Genomic DNA, 16,351 nt, shown 5'->3' on the forward strand with positions numbered 1-16,351 from the left:
CACCTGTAACAAAAGGGGTTAGGTTTCTTAAGCAACTGTTTAAAAGATCTATTCACATTAACAACATTAACAGAATTAGAATTATCTTTTGAGGAAGAATGAAAAGGAATGTGAGGTTGGTCCTTCTGAAGAGCATTAGACGTTGTTATAGACCTTTCAATGCTCTTAGCAATGTCAATGGTCTCTTGAAGTGTAGGTTTCTTACAACTCAACAGGCGTTGAATCTTTTTGGAATAACAAGCAAAAACAAATTGATCCCGGATATAGATGTCAGTATTTGATTCAAATTCACAGGTGGATGCTAAAATTCTTAATTGAGCAATATACTCTTCAATGGATTCGTCTTCACGCTGCCTTCTTTTAAAGAAATTATGTCTTTCAAGCATTTCATTTGGTTCTTCACCATAATGTCTAGCTAGGCGAGATAAAGCTTCTTTATATTCGTCCCAATGATCACCTGCATCACCAGAGGGAACAGGAGATCTTGGAAGATTTTTGAAAACATTTTGTGCAGCAACTCCTAAGCAACCATATAATATAGCAACTTTTCTCTCTGGAGTGAATTTTACTGCGTCAATTGCAACAATGTGATTAGCAAAAGCTCTGACCCATTGACGCCAAGGTATAGTTGGTTTGCCAGGAAGTTGAAGAAAAGGTGGAGGTTGAGCAAACTGTTGAGAAGAAGCCATTTGGAAATGGATTGACTCCTCAGAGAATGTTAAAGTTAAATGTTAAATTGAAATAAAAATAATATATGCCCAAAAATGAATGAGATTAAACAAATGAAACAATTGAATGAAGAATTATGAAGAAAACTGAAGTGCAGGCAGTGGTGTGCCTGTCACCGAAGGAATAATATATTTGAAAATGAAGAAATCAAATTCTCACAATATAAACAATGTTAGTAGAATAGTAAAAAAAAATATAAAATACCAGTGGGTGGAGTTTTAAATGCCGATGTAATACAGGCAAAACGAGATAAGATATGCGCCGTTGAAGAAGTCAATTTCAGCAAAGCCGATTCCGTGTGAGAGCGTAGCTAGGCAACCAACAAAATGGCTGCCCGACGTGTGCCTGACGTGTGCGTGTTGACAACACGACGTAGGGAACGTCAATCCGAGCTCCGTCGAACACACGTCTGAATAGATGATGACGTGCGTACGACAATGACGTACGTGGAGCACGGAATAGAAGAGCTGCGCAGGGGTACTCACGGGCTCGAGACGAACTGCCTGGAAGATGTTGAATGAATGGAGAAATCCGCCGAAAGCAGGCAAAGTATCCGGTGAGGACGGGACAGCTAGGCAGATCAATGTTATTTGAAGAAGGTGAGCCGTCCATGTGGAAGTGAGACGGCAGGCATTGAGGATTGGCCGAGACTCTCTTCCTGGTGGGTGTGTTGAGGTTCTTGACCCGCTCTTCGCCAAATGTAATAATGAGGCTTCGTAGGAAGAATGCGCTGTTTGAAGTCTTCTTTATTGAAAGTAATCCAACACCCACAGGAATGTGCTGCCGCTCGACTCCAGGACTCCGGGCAACTGACTTTCGTTGGCCAGAGTACTAGAACCGAACGGAGCCATTGGAATGAGATCACAGGTTATAACATAAGAAGTGTGCCCTCGTGCTGAGTGCAGCACGAGGACACAAGAGGGATATACCACAATTACCCAGCATGAGAGAAGTACTGGGATTGGTCTGTGCGGGCTGAAATGCCGGTCAGTTAGGGACAGGGAGCCTGTACAAGACAACTGTTTTGGAGAAATGTAAGTGCGCATGTCGGTTTGGCCGTACTAAGACAGACAGCCAAACCGACATGTGCACCTACAATGCACATACTACTCCTTCTCCCTGGGCCTGGTTGCTGCTGATGGAAAGCATGGCCTGCCCCTCCCTTGACTTAGTGAACTCGGCCGAGTAAGTGAAAAGTCAAATGATAATAAAATGGTTTTATTATCATTTAATTTTTCGTCTGCTGCCTTTCAGCAATGAGGTGATGCTCGTCCGCCATAACAGAGGAGCTGCCCCAGAGTTTCTTAATTGATAGTGAGCTACTCATATGGTGTGAAGACTCAGTTCACAGTCTGAGACTCTATACGTTCTCTTGGCTTTTGTGATTGGCTGGGTAACCTGTTCTTCAAATAGTTCACAATGTCATGAACTTATGCTTTTTAAAAATCCAAACAGACATTTGGCGAGACTCTGCAGTTTGTGTACATTAATGCACTGCAAGGGACTGCTTATAGTGCTTATGTTTTTCATATAAATACCTGTTGTAGAGAGTTATATGATTTCACATGATTAATATTAGATTGATGGCCTGGACATTGCAAGACCAAATGATTGTTCTTAGACATGGATTTACCAGACAAGGGGGTCTTTTACGATGGCGGGCGGATTTTGTCTGCCCGCCATCGTAAAAGACCCACCTCAACAGCAAAAGTGACTGCCCGCCATAGGTGCAGCGGTCCCGCCATACAAATTAGGATGCAGCCTCCACACTGGCGGGGGCATCCTGCCTTTTCAACATTGTGGCGGGCGCTGCTGTAAGCAGCACCCGCCACAATGTAAAAAATGCATGTTGTGCATTTGCATGTACAACGTGACAGGCACCGCACGGTGCCTGTCACCTTGTGCATGCAAATGCAGGGGGGTACCATAGGTACCCCCCATGTGCACCCCCCAACACCCTGGGGGCTCGCAACTGGCCCCCAAAGCAAAGACTGCATGTCTTTCCATGGCAGCAACGCCGCCATGGAAAGGTTGATCACCGCCATCAACATAATACATAATATGGATGGCGGTGTCTTGCAGACACCGCCACCATATTCACGCCCTTTTCCACCCGGTTGCCTGTGTGCCCAGCGGAATACTGGTTTTCCATCCGTCGGGGTTCCCACCACTATCGTAATATGGCGGGGGGAAATGGTAGGCGGGCGGTGGAATATGGCAGGCGATCTGCCCGCCATCCTAATGACCCCCTATGTGTTTAAACCAAACGTGGGTGACGCAGCTCTTTATAGATGTACATGGGTGTACAATCATTATGCAAAAATGCTAGTATTTTAGTAATACTGGAATCTGAGCGCAGATTATATACATTCTGCCTACAACCAGATGCCTGCTAATATACTTATTTACTTATTGCCAAAGAATACTAAGAAGCATATTTACAAAGAAGTGGCGCAACGCAGCATACCAAGCACATTTCTGTATTGCGTTATCTGGAGAATGCAGAACTGTGCCATATCTTCAAAGAGATAGCAAAGCTTTGCTCTCTCCATGCACAAGGACACTTTAGGATGCCTAGCGTCAATGTAGGAAACCCTGCACAGTGCAGGGGTGCTTGTGTTGTGGTCAAAATACTTTTTGTGCAGGAATGGGTACCACAGCGTGCCCCTGTGGGTTTGTGGAGGTATGTTGTAAGTTGTGTTGATGTATGAAAATGGAGATGTCAGTGTATATTGGTTGTGTTGAACTATCATGCGCGTTTTGAGTAGGAGGTTTGCATTTTTACCATTTGCATCTAATTGTGACCTGTACTAATGTTAAAAGTATTGTACCTCAATTTCTATTTATTAGATATGTTATTATTTTATTTGCCTCAAGCTAACCTCAGTAACTGATGATGTCTGTGAGGGTGAAAAATAAGTGAGCAATCACTAGTCTCACTTGAACTCTGCTACCTCCTTGGAGAGAAGCATATTCCCCAATCTACGTAACAGTTGCCAGAGCACTACAGTTGTAATTGTGCTCATCCCCGGGATGCACCACGAACAACGGGGGGCCTGGCAGATGGAGCGGTAGGCCTCAGGCACACCCCAGTGGCAAAACGAAGGCAGGGCAGGCGGACTAAAAGAGGTTGTGTCGGCTTGCAAGCAGCACTTGCCTAATGTGTGCTGTTTCTGCAAGACCGGGTGGATTCGCAACTCTGGATTCCGGGGCTGCCATCCGTTGCCTGCCCACCCTCACCACACCGCACCAAACTCACCGGATCAGATCGGGCTATGACATCACGCTCCTGGTGGCGGTGGGTTGGCAGGCAGGTGGGGAAAACTACGGACTACAAGTCCCTGATGATCCAGCCGCAGCACTTGCCACAGCACTAGCCACTCGCTACTCGCCTCTCACTCTCAACGTCCAGCTTCCACTTCTGTGTAACAACCAAGGGCCCCATTATGATGGCGATCCGCCCGCCATCAAAACCTCATTTACTGTGGAAAGTCTGGCCGACGCTTTTCTGCCAGTCAGCAATCATTACGATTGCCGGCCGGGCGGAACTCAGGCACAATATGGTGGCGGTGCCTGGAAGGCATCGCCATCCATATTATGATGCCGGAAGGTTCAGGCCTTTCAATGGAGGCAAGCCTGCCATGGAACGGCAGGCAATAATTTCTGTGGGGGCCCATTGCGTGCCCCCGGGGGGTGGGGGGCTGCACTTGGCATTGCCATGCACAAGGTGGCAGTCACTGCATGAGGGTATTGAGATTTCAGGGCTCTAGACATGCTGGTGTTGGGACCATTGGAATTTCAATCTGTGCACTGGGTCCTGTGTACATTTAGGGCATTACCTGTCCCTTGGGACCTTTCAGTAATGTGTTTCCCTGTTGTTTATGAAGCCCTTCAGATGGTGTCACTGTAGATAAATCCAGCTGCCATTCTGTATATATTTGTATTTAGTAGTTAAGAGTAAGTGTTGTAAAATACTTTTCCCATTTATAAAAATAGCCAATGTCTTGTTAGTAGTTTATCAAGTGAGTTGCATTGCTGAGTTCTGATTCTCTATACCACAGCATCCCCCCTGTTAAAACTTAGACTGTTTTGGCCATTATCCTGCGAATCAAGTGCCAGAAAGGGGTACTTGGGGGCTCATTACGCTATCGTAACGTGGAATACCCCCTGCCATATCATGATGGTAGGGCTATCGTGGCGGATGCAAAGTCCGCCTGCTGCTTTTCCGCCAGTCGGCGATCGTTCCGATTGCCGGCCGGGCGGTGCTGGACCAATAACATGGTGGTGTGGCCTATCAGGCAGCGCAGCCATATTACTATGTGGCTTGTGGACAGGCCTTTCCATGGCGGTGATGCAGCCATGGAAAGACTGGCAGGGTTTGGCTTTATGGGCCCGTTGCAGTTCCCTGGGGGGATGGGGGCATGCACTTGGGGGGTAGCCGTGGTACCCCCATGCAGTTCCCTGCACCAAGTGACAGGCACCACGCGGTGCCTGCCACATGGTGCACAGAAATGCTGTGCATACACTTTTACCATTGCGGACGGTGCTGCAGCCAGCAGCACCATCCGCATTGCTAAAAGGACAGGATGCACCAACCAGTATGGCAGGAGCATCCTAATTGAGCCAGTGGGACCGCCGCACGTCTGGCGGTTCGTCCCATCCCCGATATGATGGCGGCCTGACTGATGTTTGCCCGCCATCATAATGAGCCCCATAGTTCTCAGGTGGGATGTTTGCAATACAAGGGGCCCAGGACACCAGAAGCAAAAGACCCTTGTTGTAACATCTGGGCCTCAATAACCCTGGTCTGCATTGGTATTCTCTGACCCAGATTACTTACACTTCGCACTAATAAACAAACCCTCTTACTGCTGACAGTGCCTTAGCTACTTTAGAATTCTGAATACTCAGGTGTTTTACATGATTTGACAGTAATTGAACAACTTTTTCATGATACAACATTTATTTATAGTCTATTTTATTATTCATTCAACCAGATCACCTTTATCCTCATATAGAATTTCTGATCGTACTTTGGCAAAAAGTTAATTTACAGTGATAAATGCAACAAAATGATCAAACAAACTCTTTGAGGGTCTTCAATTATCTGCAATTCACATTCCAACTGATCTTGTTGTGATGAAGTATCGGAGTTCCTATTCTTAAAACCTGGCCTATAAGTTATAAAAAAGTAATAGTAGGAAAAAATGAGGTTACTCTGAGTTGCCAAGGGCTATGTTCTTGAACTGATTTCAAAGACTGCACACTTCTGTGTTCTGTATACACACCTACAGTGTGTTTTGTTTCCATTTGAACTGTCCTGGTTGCCCAATCAATACAAGGGGTTTGTAGAGTTCATCAGGACATACCCAGAATCAACTTCAAATGAGCTGATACAATGAGGTCAAAATTAAATTTCTTGTGATGATTTTCAAAACAAACCATAGAGTTCATATGCACATGCAACCTCACTAAACATGAGAATAAATTGAAACCATTCCCTGCCTTTACATGGTCAGGATTTCTTAATGACTGGAATCTGCCATGCCCATGAACCTGAGCACCTATCTGTGGTCATTGGTACTTGACTTGCATCTTTCTTTTCTGCCTACAACAAACTACCTATTTCCTTCTCAATTGTAGATGGGTTATTATTTGATATAGATATATTGACTTCCTGTTCTAATATAGGGGGTGATTAGGACTTAAGTCCGCCCGTCACCTTAGCGGTAACGTAACCGCCCGCCTGCCATGCGGTGGTCCGGCCACCCCAATCATGATACGACGGCGGTCGCATCAGGCATTTTATCATTGTGGCGAGTGCTGCTGGTCGCAGCATCCGCCTCAATGGTGAAATTCCATGTTGTGTATTGCCATGCACAACGTGGCAGGCACTGCGCGGTGGCTGCCACCTTGTGCATTGCAATGTAGGGGTGTACCATAGGTAGCCCCCAAGTGCAGCCCTCCACCCCCCACAGGGCGCACAACGGGCCCCCAAAGCATCTCCCCACCAGCCTATGGGTTTGTATGTGTAAAATCTGAACCTAATTATAACATCCCTGTGGCCTTTAGTTTTGTCAGTGAATTTCAAAGGTTTTTTGAATTCTATTTCCAAACTAAAACGCCCTGTAATCTTTGGATTTTTTTTTATCACTGATATCATATCGAACACAAAAATATCTACCTACACAAATATTGATGCAAAAATATTGATAGTCAAAATACCGACATCCTATCCTTATCATGTGAATTACTTTAAAATCGAACAAATTACATGGATGTAAAAAATATTGATGTAAAAAATATTGTTTTTATAATACATAAAAAATAATGGTAAATAAATTAAATATTAAAATGAACTTTAAAAAAATTATTTAGATGTAATGTACATTAAACAAAATATAATAAACACATTTAATTTAAAACACTTTAATCATAAATATATAAAATGTGATGTCTAATTATTAAACTAATGATATTTTTTTAATATTATAAATACATACAAAGTAACTAATAGATAGATATATACATACAACTATAACAGAAAATCTAATAATAAAAATATATCATAAAATAAATTGTTAAAATATTTATACATTTTTAAACTTACATTGTGCCCTCCATTGAGTGTAACAGTAGAACAATTGTTGGATAGCATAGGGGTAAAAATTACTATTCCCACTCCAGTGAGTGCAACTGTAGGCAAAGTGTTTGATAGTGGAGGGGAAAAAATTACTATTCCCACTCCAGTGAGTTCAACAGTAGGGAAAATGCTGGATAGCGAAGAGGTATAAATTACTATTTCCACTCCAGAGAGTACAACAGTAGGGAAAGTGTTGGATAGCGTAGGTGTACAAATTACTATCCCACTCCAGAGGGTGCGACAGTAGGGAAAGTGTTGGACAGCGAAGAGGTAAAAATTACTCTTCCCACTCCAGTGAGTGCAACAGTAGAGAAAGTGTTGGATAACGAATGGTAAAAATTATTATTCCCACTCCAGAGAGTGCAACAGTAGGGAAAGTGTTGGATAGCATAAGGAAAAAAATACTATTCCCACTCCAGTGAGTGCAACAGTAAGGAAAGTGTTGTATAGCGAAGGGTAAACATTATTATTCCCACTCCAGAGAGTGCAACAGTAGGGAAAATGTTGGATAGCAGAGAAATAGAAACAAAATATCAACTACAATACAGAAATTGTAAATACCACAAAAAAAATATAAAAATATAAAAAATTAAAAAAGATAGACACATATAATGTTAAACACTACTAAAAATTAATTACAAACATTAATTTATAAAAAAAAAACATTTTACAAACAAATAACTTTATTTAGTATAAATTAGTTATAATCAAAAACATCAATTATTACACAAAAACAATACTTTTTATTTCCTACCCTATGAACCTACACCTTTCATAACACACATCTACATTTCTATAAAAGTGTACCTCCATAATTAATATGATTAATTATCAAATAAACAATTATTATTAATTAAAAAACTAATTTTTAACATATACAAATTCATTTACTCACCAAACATTACGCCTATAAATTCAAGATCCCCACACAAAATAAAAGTAAACATTTACCATAAAAATGTATCAATTAATAAATCAATAATAATTAGCAAGCATTTATTAATTAGTCAAACTTTAAATAATTTCCACGCTCCACCCCAACAAACCCCACAGCACACACATAAAAATAATTACACAATTTCCATAACTAATTTAACATAATTACATTATTATCCATTAACAACGTATTCATTAATTGAAATTAATTTACTGCCCACCGTTTACTACTATAAACCCCACAACTCAAATATCTAATTAAGTACACAATTTCTATATTTAATTTTTAATTAAATAATTACCATTAAACAACAATACATTATTCATTAATTTTAAATAAATTACTTACCATATAAACCCACAAACGTCTCCTACATAATTGACACAATTATCATAATTACCAATTCATTAATAATAATTATCAATACATATTAATAAATGGACTACCACAAACAGCACTATAAAATAGAAATTAAATAAATACTAATAAATAAAACATTTTAATTACTTTACTAAAATTAAATTACTTCCCACCCTATTCCCCTATAAACCCACAACCCATTCCCAAAAAACCCACAGTCAACGTAATTATCTATGAATTAATTAATTTAAAATGAATAACCAATTAATAATTAATTAAATATTTATCAATTGATTAATAACAATAACTAACTATTAATCAACTATTACAACATTATTTATAAATTACTTTCCACCCTATTACCTTATAAACCCACAACCAGCTACAGAACTAAAAAACACAAAATGTAATTAACATACAATTATTAACTTCTAAAAATTTTACACATACATTAAAGAAATGCAATACTTATACAAATAAATTCGATCCTTTTCAACTTATATATCGAACCGTTTGCCCAGGTTTTGCGGGAGGAGGCTAATATTCCATCTTTTAAGTTTGGAGAGTGGGAAAGGCGAGTAACACTCTATGCGGATGACATCCTGGTTTTTACATCTGATCCAGCAAAGGCATTTCCAGCTGTCATCCAACGGGCTGAAGAGTTTGGGTATATCTCGGGATACGACATCAACTCGAGTAAAAGTGAAATATTGACATGGAATATATCAGATACACGGTTGGAGGTAAACATTTCAACCTCCATGCGTTACCTAGGGATGCGAGTTACTCAAGAAGTGGGTAGCATTGGTCAAACCAACTTGGACAGAATATTTAGTGAGAGTAAAAGGCTTCTGAAATCTTGGACCCACTTGCCACTTTCTTTAATGGGTAGGGTCAACCTGGTCAAAATGTGTATTCTTCCAAAGTTTACGTTTGTTTTTAATGCCATTCCCCTGGCGTTTGACCTTGAAACAATTGAAAAATGCCAGCGAGAAATTAACTCCTTCATTTGGAATTATAAATCCACTAGGGAGGTCTTGCTCTGCCTAATCTATTATACTATGCATGGGCCTTCCAGATGTCACACTCTAGGATGCTTTTAAAAACACCATCTAATCTTCCTAATGGGTCGATGTATAGAGCTATGCTAATTGGGGCAAATCTAGCAGTAGATGGGTTCATGTTCAAGTTTGGGAGCCAGAATTTAAAAAAAAAAATCAAACTCAATATTTTGCAGTCATGGACTAATGCCTGGTTTACCATCAGAAAAAGATTGGGGCTGTCCTACTACTCTAATTTCGCCCCAATATGGGACTCGCCTGGTCTACCACTATGTTTGAGAGACAGTCTGTCCTCCATAATAGAACAAGCCGGGATTACAAGATGGGGTCAGTTACTGAAGGAAGGATCATTAATAGCCTGGCATGAGTTATATGATCACACTGGCCCCGGGCTCTCCAGATTTAAGTACATACAACTGGACATCTGGGTGAGATCCCAGCGCTGCAAAGACGCGCATCTTGGGAAAGCTTGTATATTGGAGCAGCACTTAGTCGAACAAACAGGGGGAGGAAAGGAGGTAGCCCTTTGGTACTGGCAGTTGTTGGAGGAAATTGATGGGTAGTTTGCCCTTCCAGATGAACTGTGGGGGGAGGCGACTGGCCTTCATTGCGAGGAGATGTGGCTAAACTCTTTTGTTCATCTTCACAAAATTGTGAAACCATCATGGCTAAGACGAAACCATCTCTTTTCAGTTCACCGTGCATATATTACACAGTTGAAACTTTCCAAATTTCTCCCGGATAAAAAGTGCAATAAATGCAACCTTATGGTAGCATCTGATTTCCATATGTTCATGGAATGCCCTGACATCGGCCGGTTCTGGGAGGAAGCAAAGCTTACTTTTAACTATTCTAAATACATCCCTGTCAATAACTCTATCATCTTTGGTGTGGAAGATAACATCACTGGCAAAGCAAGGTCACTCCTCTTTTATGCCATTTTGCTGGCCATAAGGCAAATCTGTATGCATTGGGTAGAGAAAACAGCCCCATCACACTCTGGGTGGCTCACGTCCCTATATCAAACATCCAAAGCTGACCTTAACAAATCATGCAGTAAACATAACCTGGCTTTTTGGGATCTGTTGACCAAGTGGAGATAGCATTCCGGGGTTTTTTAGTTTTTTTTTTTTCCCCGGGTCCTATGATTATGCCATATATACTCCTTGGACCGGGTCTAGCCTCATTAAGATATTGGTCCTACAGGTTGAAACATACCTAGATGGAGTCAGCGCAAGCCCCTCTTGTTTTGGGACCTCTCTGCCACCTTTATAACAACTCGCGTCCTGGCACAGGAGAAGGGAAAAATGATATTTTGCTCCGCTCCAAAGTGAAGGACTCGCAAGGTGGTTGGTATCTCCTATATTGAGGGTAAGGCAAATAAATTCGATCACATACTTTTAAAATACATACTAAAATACATCACACTGATATAAAAATCAATATTATAAACAACAAAATGTTTACAAATTATATTAATGACCTTGATATTAAAAAATACAATATTTCTTACCTTACTGTCGAAATTCTGGACCACGATATTCTTGCAGGCAATATTCTTGTATCACGATATTTGCAACTCGATCTTATGGTTGTTCGATAATCACAACTCGATATTCTGTCTGTGCACCATTTTTTTCATAACATTTCTATGTTTTTTAATGGTATTTCCAAACAGAAGCGTTCCTGTAACCTTTGTTTTTTTTATTTCACAGTTTAAAAGAATAGAAGTTGTACTACAATTTGACCCATAATTGTAATTTACTAATATACATTTCAACAAGTTTATAAATAAATTGTATTCACACATTCATACATATCATATACTTTAAAACTAAACAGAAAAGCATTAAGGTAATGTAACTTATCCCGTCACCCCGGGAAATGGGACCGCCCGCTAAGGGTGAGCGATCCCGCATGGGCAATTAGGATTTTGCATTGCAGCGGGTGGTGCTGTCAGCAGCACCCGCCCCAATACAAAAAAGGCATGTGCGCATTTGCATGCACAAAGTGGCACACACCGCGATGTGCCTGCCACACCGTACATGCAAATTCAGGGGGGTACCTAAGGTACCCCCATGTGCCCTCACCCCCGAACATCCTGGGGGCCCACAAGAGGCCCCCAACTGAGGAAACCACACACCTTTCGATGGCGGCAACACCACCACAGAAAGGCTACTTCCCGCTGCCATCATAATATGGATGGGGGTGTCTAGCAGACACTACCACCATATCAGGCCCCTTTTCTGCCCGTTCACCTGTGAGACCGGTGGAAAAATGGCGGACAGTCTTTCCGTCCACCGGGGTCCCCCCGCCATACTAATATAGCGGGGAAACGGCATGCGGGCGGAGGAGAATGTCAGGGGGATCGCCAACATTCTAATAGACCCCCAAGTCTTTCTTTTTTTTAATTCATTTTATGGATCTGTGGGTCCGATCCCAACCAAACTCACACATTCAATGCTAAAACAACAACACATTTAATACAAACATATGCTATTGCACATTAGGGGGCTCATTAGGATATCGGGCGGATTGCCACCGCCCGCATGGTGGTGGTGATCTGCCCGAGATCCGCCCCCGCTCTCCACCCATTTCCCCCCGCCATATTACTATGGTGAGGGGACCACGGTGGACGGAAAGACCGTCTGCAGCTTTTCAGCCTGGTTGACAAGTCGACCGCCAGAAAAGAGTTTAATATGGTGGCGGTGTCTGCTAGACACAACCATCCATATTATGATGGGTGCAGACACATGCCTTTCCGTGGTGGCGTTGCCGCCATAGAAAGGCATGCAGGAATCTCTTGCAGGGGCACGTTGCGGGCCCCCAGGAACTCTGGGGGTGGGGGCTGCACATGGGGGGTACCTATGATACCCCCCTGCATTTCAATATACAACGTGGCAGGCACCGCGCGGTATCTGTCACGTTGTGCATTGAATTGCATGACGGGCATTTTTAGCATTGTGGCGTGCGGTGCTTTGTTAAATATGTGGAATGCTCCCGCCAATGTGGCAGGCGCATCCTAATGGCCCCCACGGGACCCCCGCCCTTATGGCGGGTGGTCCCTTTTTACGTCGGGATGGCATCCTATTGTGCCCCTAAGTGTATCTCTGCCTGTGTGTGAGTTTGTGAGCGGCTATGTGAGTGACTATGTGGGTGATTGAGTAGCTGTATGACTGTGTGAGTGGTTGTGTAGGTGTGTAAGTGGGTGTGGGAGTAGGTGTGTAAGTGGATGTGTGAGTTGTTTTGTGGGTGTGTGAGTGAGTGTGTGCGAGGTGTGTGAGTGGTTGTTTGGTTGTGTAAGTTGTTGTGTGAGTGGGTGTGTAGTGGTCATCTGAATGGCTGTGTTGGTCTGTGAGAGGCGGTATAAGTTATTATCTGGGTCTGTGAGAGGGTGTGTGAGTGGTGGTATGGGTGTGTGAGTTGGTGTGTATGTGGATGTGTGAGTGAGTGGGTGTGTCAGTGGTTTGTGTTTTTTTAAATGTAGTCTGGATCTGTAGACCTGCCAGGGAGCACACAGGGGGTCGGGCTTAGCACTGTGGTGGATCCATAGACCGTCCTATGCTTAAATAAAAGTTTTTGGACAAGTTCCTGCCCACAAGAGGTCCCTCATACCCCTCCATCAGTCCCATTGGGTCAGGGTACCTCTACCCTAGCCACTTCTATCACTTTTAAAGTTAATTTCCCCCCCCCTGGGAACTGAAAACTGGTGCACAAAATGGCAGCCACAACTTTCCTCTCATGTGGAGGCCAACCAATCAAGCGGCCTATTAGGACGGTGGACGGACCAGCGTCCGTCCACCGTGAGGTGGAGGGACCGTCCGCAGGGGCAGCGGCGTTCCCTCCGCGTGAATTAGGATGTGACCACCACCATGGCGGTCACATCCCGTATATTTTACATTGCGGCGGGTGCTGCTTTAAGCAGCACCCGCCGCAATGTAAAATATGAATGTGTAGCCTTGGCATGCACAACTTGGCAGGCACCACGTGGTGCCTGCCACCCTGTGCATGCCAAAGCAGGGGGGTACCATAGGTACCCCCCATGTGCACCCCCAACACCCTGGGGGCTTGCATCGTGCCCCCAAACACAAAGGACCACATGCTTTTTCCACGGCGGAAAAGCCGCAGCGGAAAAGCATGTTTTCTGCCCCATCCTAATATGGCTGGCGGTGTCTGATAGACACCGCCACCATATAGGAGCTTTTCCGCCACGGTCGGAAGGCGACCGCGGCGGAAAAGTGGCGAACGGTCTTCCCGTCCGCAGCTGACCCCCCCGCCATCCTAATGTGGCGGGGGGTCTTTGAAGGCACCGCAGTGGTGAATCCGCATCCTCCGGGCCGGCGGTGGATTCCGCCGGCCCGGAGGATGCGAATTTACCGCAATCCTAATCGCCCCCAAGTGATGGCTTTTGGCATGTAAACTAATGGATCTTCTGCAGAGTGGTTTGCACCTCTAGATATACGTACATCTGTTCATTTTACTAGCTCCAAACTACTGAACAGATTTATGCCAAATTGCCAAAAGCACTCTTTCTGGACCAAGATCTAGCTTTCTCCCAACTTTGGTGTAATTCCATTAAGCGCTTCGGGCTGTAGTCGTGTCTAAATCCCTACAGGAAATTGCATAGGGAAACGTGTTTTGTGACACCCTCCCCCTATTTCTTGACCCTCGCATTATGGCTCACCCAAAAATGTTCTAGACAGCCGCTGAAGTGACTGGCAAACACATTTTTCAACTTTCATGAAAATATGTCAAATAGTGTCACAGTTAATAGCAAAACAAAAAACGCTCTTATAAATAATATATATATTTACATGATTAAAGGATTAATATGAGGACACACACATACAAAATATGCAAGGGACTGTTGAAAAGTTCATGTTTAGCAACACACAACTTCAGAATATTTCTCACTATTCCATAATGACCATAACAAAATCCTTTAGGTTACAATAGGTCTTCTTAGTCAACTTAAGTCTTTTGTCTATATAGTGAGGTTCTGGCTGATGAACTAGCATTATTGCTAAACACAGGACACTATGGACCACAAAGAAATGTATACCTGAAGATCCAAGATGGCCACCATCCACCTTCTGTAAATCATAGTTCACTGCCAGGACAACACCTTGTGGTAAGTCCTACACACAATCACAGCTCAAATCCTTGGGTGGCAGCCTTTTCTTCACTGAACATACTTCATCTCTGCATACAGACTACATTAATTGGTAAGCAGACTTCAGCTCTGTTATTGCAAAGACTCTGTCTTCTTTGATTGTGCTGGAGCCCTAAAGTGCCATGTCCTTCCCTTCTTTGCTCTGGACAGTTAAAAAGTCTCCTTAGAGCACTGGCAACAGTGATGTCACCTGGTCAACAGTGATGTTATGGTATGGTTGGCAAGCCAAATTTTTCAATTAAAGCCGAAATAGTTCCTTCAGCATTGGCACAAGCACTGTTGTTAAAAGTGGGCTGCCACACAAGTGGCATTTCCATGATTTTGGCAGAGGTCTGCAGCTGGGGTTTTGAAGGTGCACCCTCTGCAGCTTTGATAATTAGGTGGCCAAAGGAACTATTCTTACATTGAACCATTCATTTTCAGTGCCTATTCATGATGTTCTGCAAACTGACCCCATACCTTTTTTCCAGAACTGATACCTTTGGAAAGACCAGTAATTACCTGTAGGGTATCAGATATTTCCTCTTCAACATAAAGATGCTTTTAAAAACCTAGCACACTTTGAGCTCCGAATAGCCGTTCGGAGCGTTTTTCCCATACGAATCGTACCCTGCAACGTCCCCCGTACGTACGATGAAGTACGATTAGTAGCAGGAGCCGTACTCCGTACGAGTCGTACAGAGACCGTACGACTCTAATCTCCTCGGAACCCGCTGTACGCAACATCTGTACGGTTCGCGGCTGGTTTTTATGACCCAGCAAGTACGATACGTGTCGGGTACGCACCCTACGTCCCTTTTTCTACGGGAGCTGAAAACAGCCGTAAAAGCAAAGTTCGCGCCAAAACAGGTACGGAAAGCCCCCCGTGGTACGGTGCGTACCCCCATGATCGCAGGGGTACGCCCCGTCCCCCTGCGATCATGGGGTGTACGAGCCATACCCCATATACGATCGGTGTATGAGCCGTACCCCATGTACGATCGGTGTACAAGCCGTACCCCATGTACGATCGGTGTACGAGCTGTACCCCATGTACGATCGGTGTACGAGCCGTACCCCATGTACAATCGGTGTACGAGCCGTACCCCATGTACGATCGGTGTACGAGCCATACCCCATGTACGGTGCGTACCCCTGTGATCATGGAGTGTATGGACCGTACGGTGTGTATGTGTTTGTGTGCTTTTCCGTACGACTTGCCCTTACCTAACGTGGACCGTATGAATCGCGTCCTCATACCCCGGTCCGGTTCGTACTCGTCAGGTCATACGGCATGTGTACGAGTCGTACGGCATGTGTACGAGTCGTACGGTTCAAGGTTTCAGCCCTGCAATACGTACAGATCGCGACAATTTGGTCGGATTCACGGAATACGCATCGTACTACGCGACTCGGACGGACGGGTACGATTCGTACCGAGAGGGCTCCGGATACAAATCGTACTGACA

This window comes from Lissotriton vulgaris, chromosome 10 (assembly GCF_964263255.1).
Source record: "Lissotriton vulgaris chromosome 10, aLisVul1.2, whole genome shotgun sequence".
NCBI lineage: Eukaryota > Metazoa > Chordata > Amphibia > Caudata > Salamandridae > Lissotriton > Lissotriton vulgaris.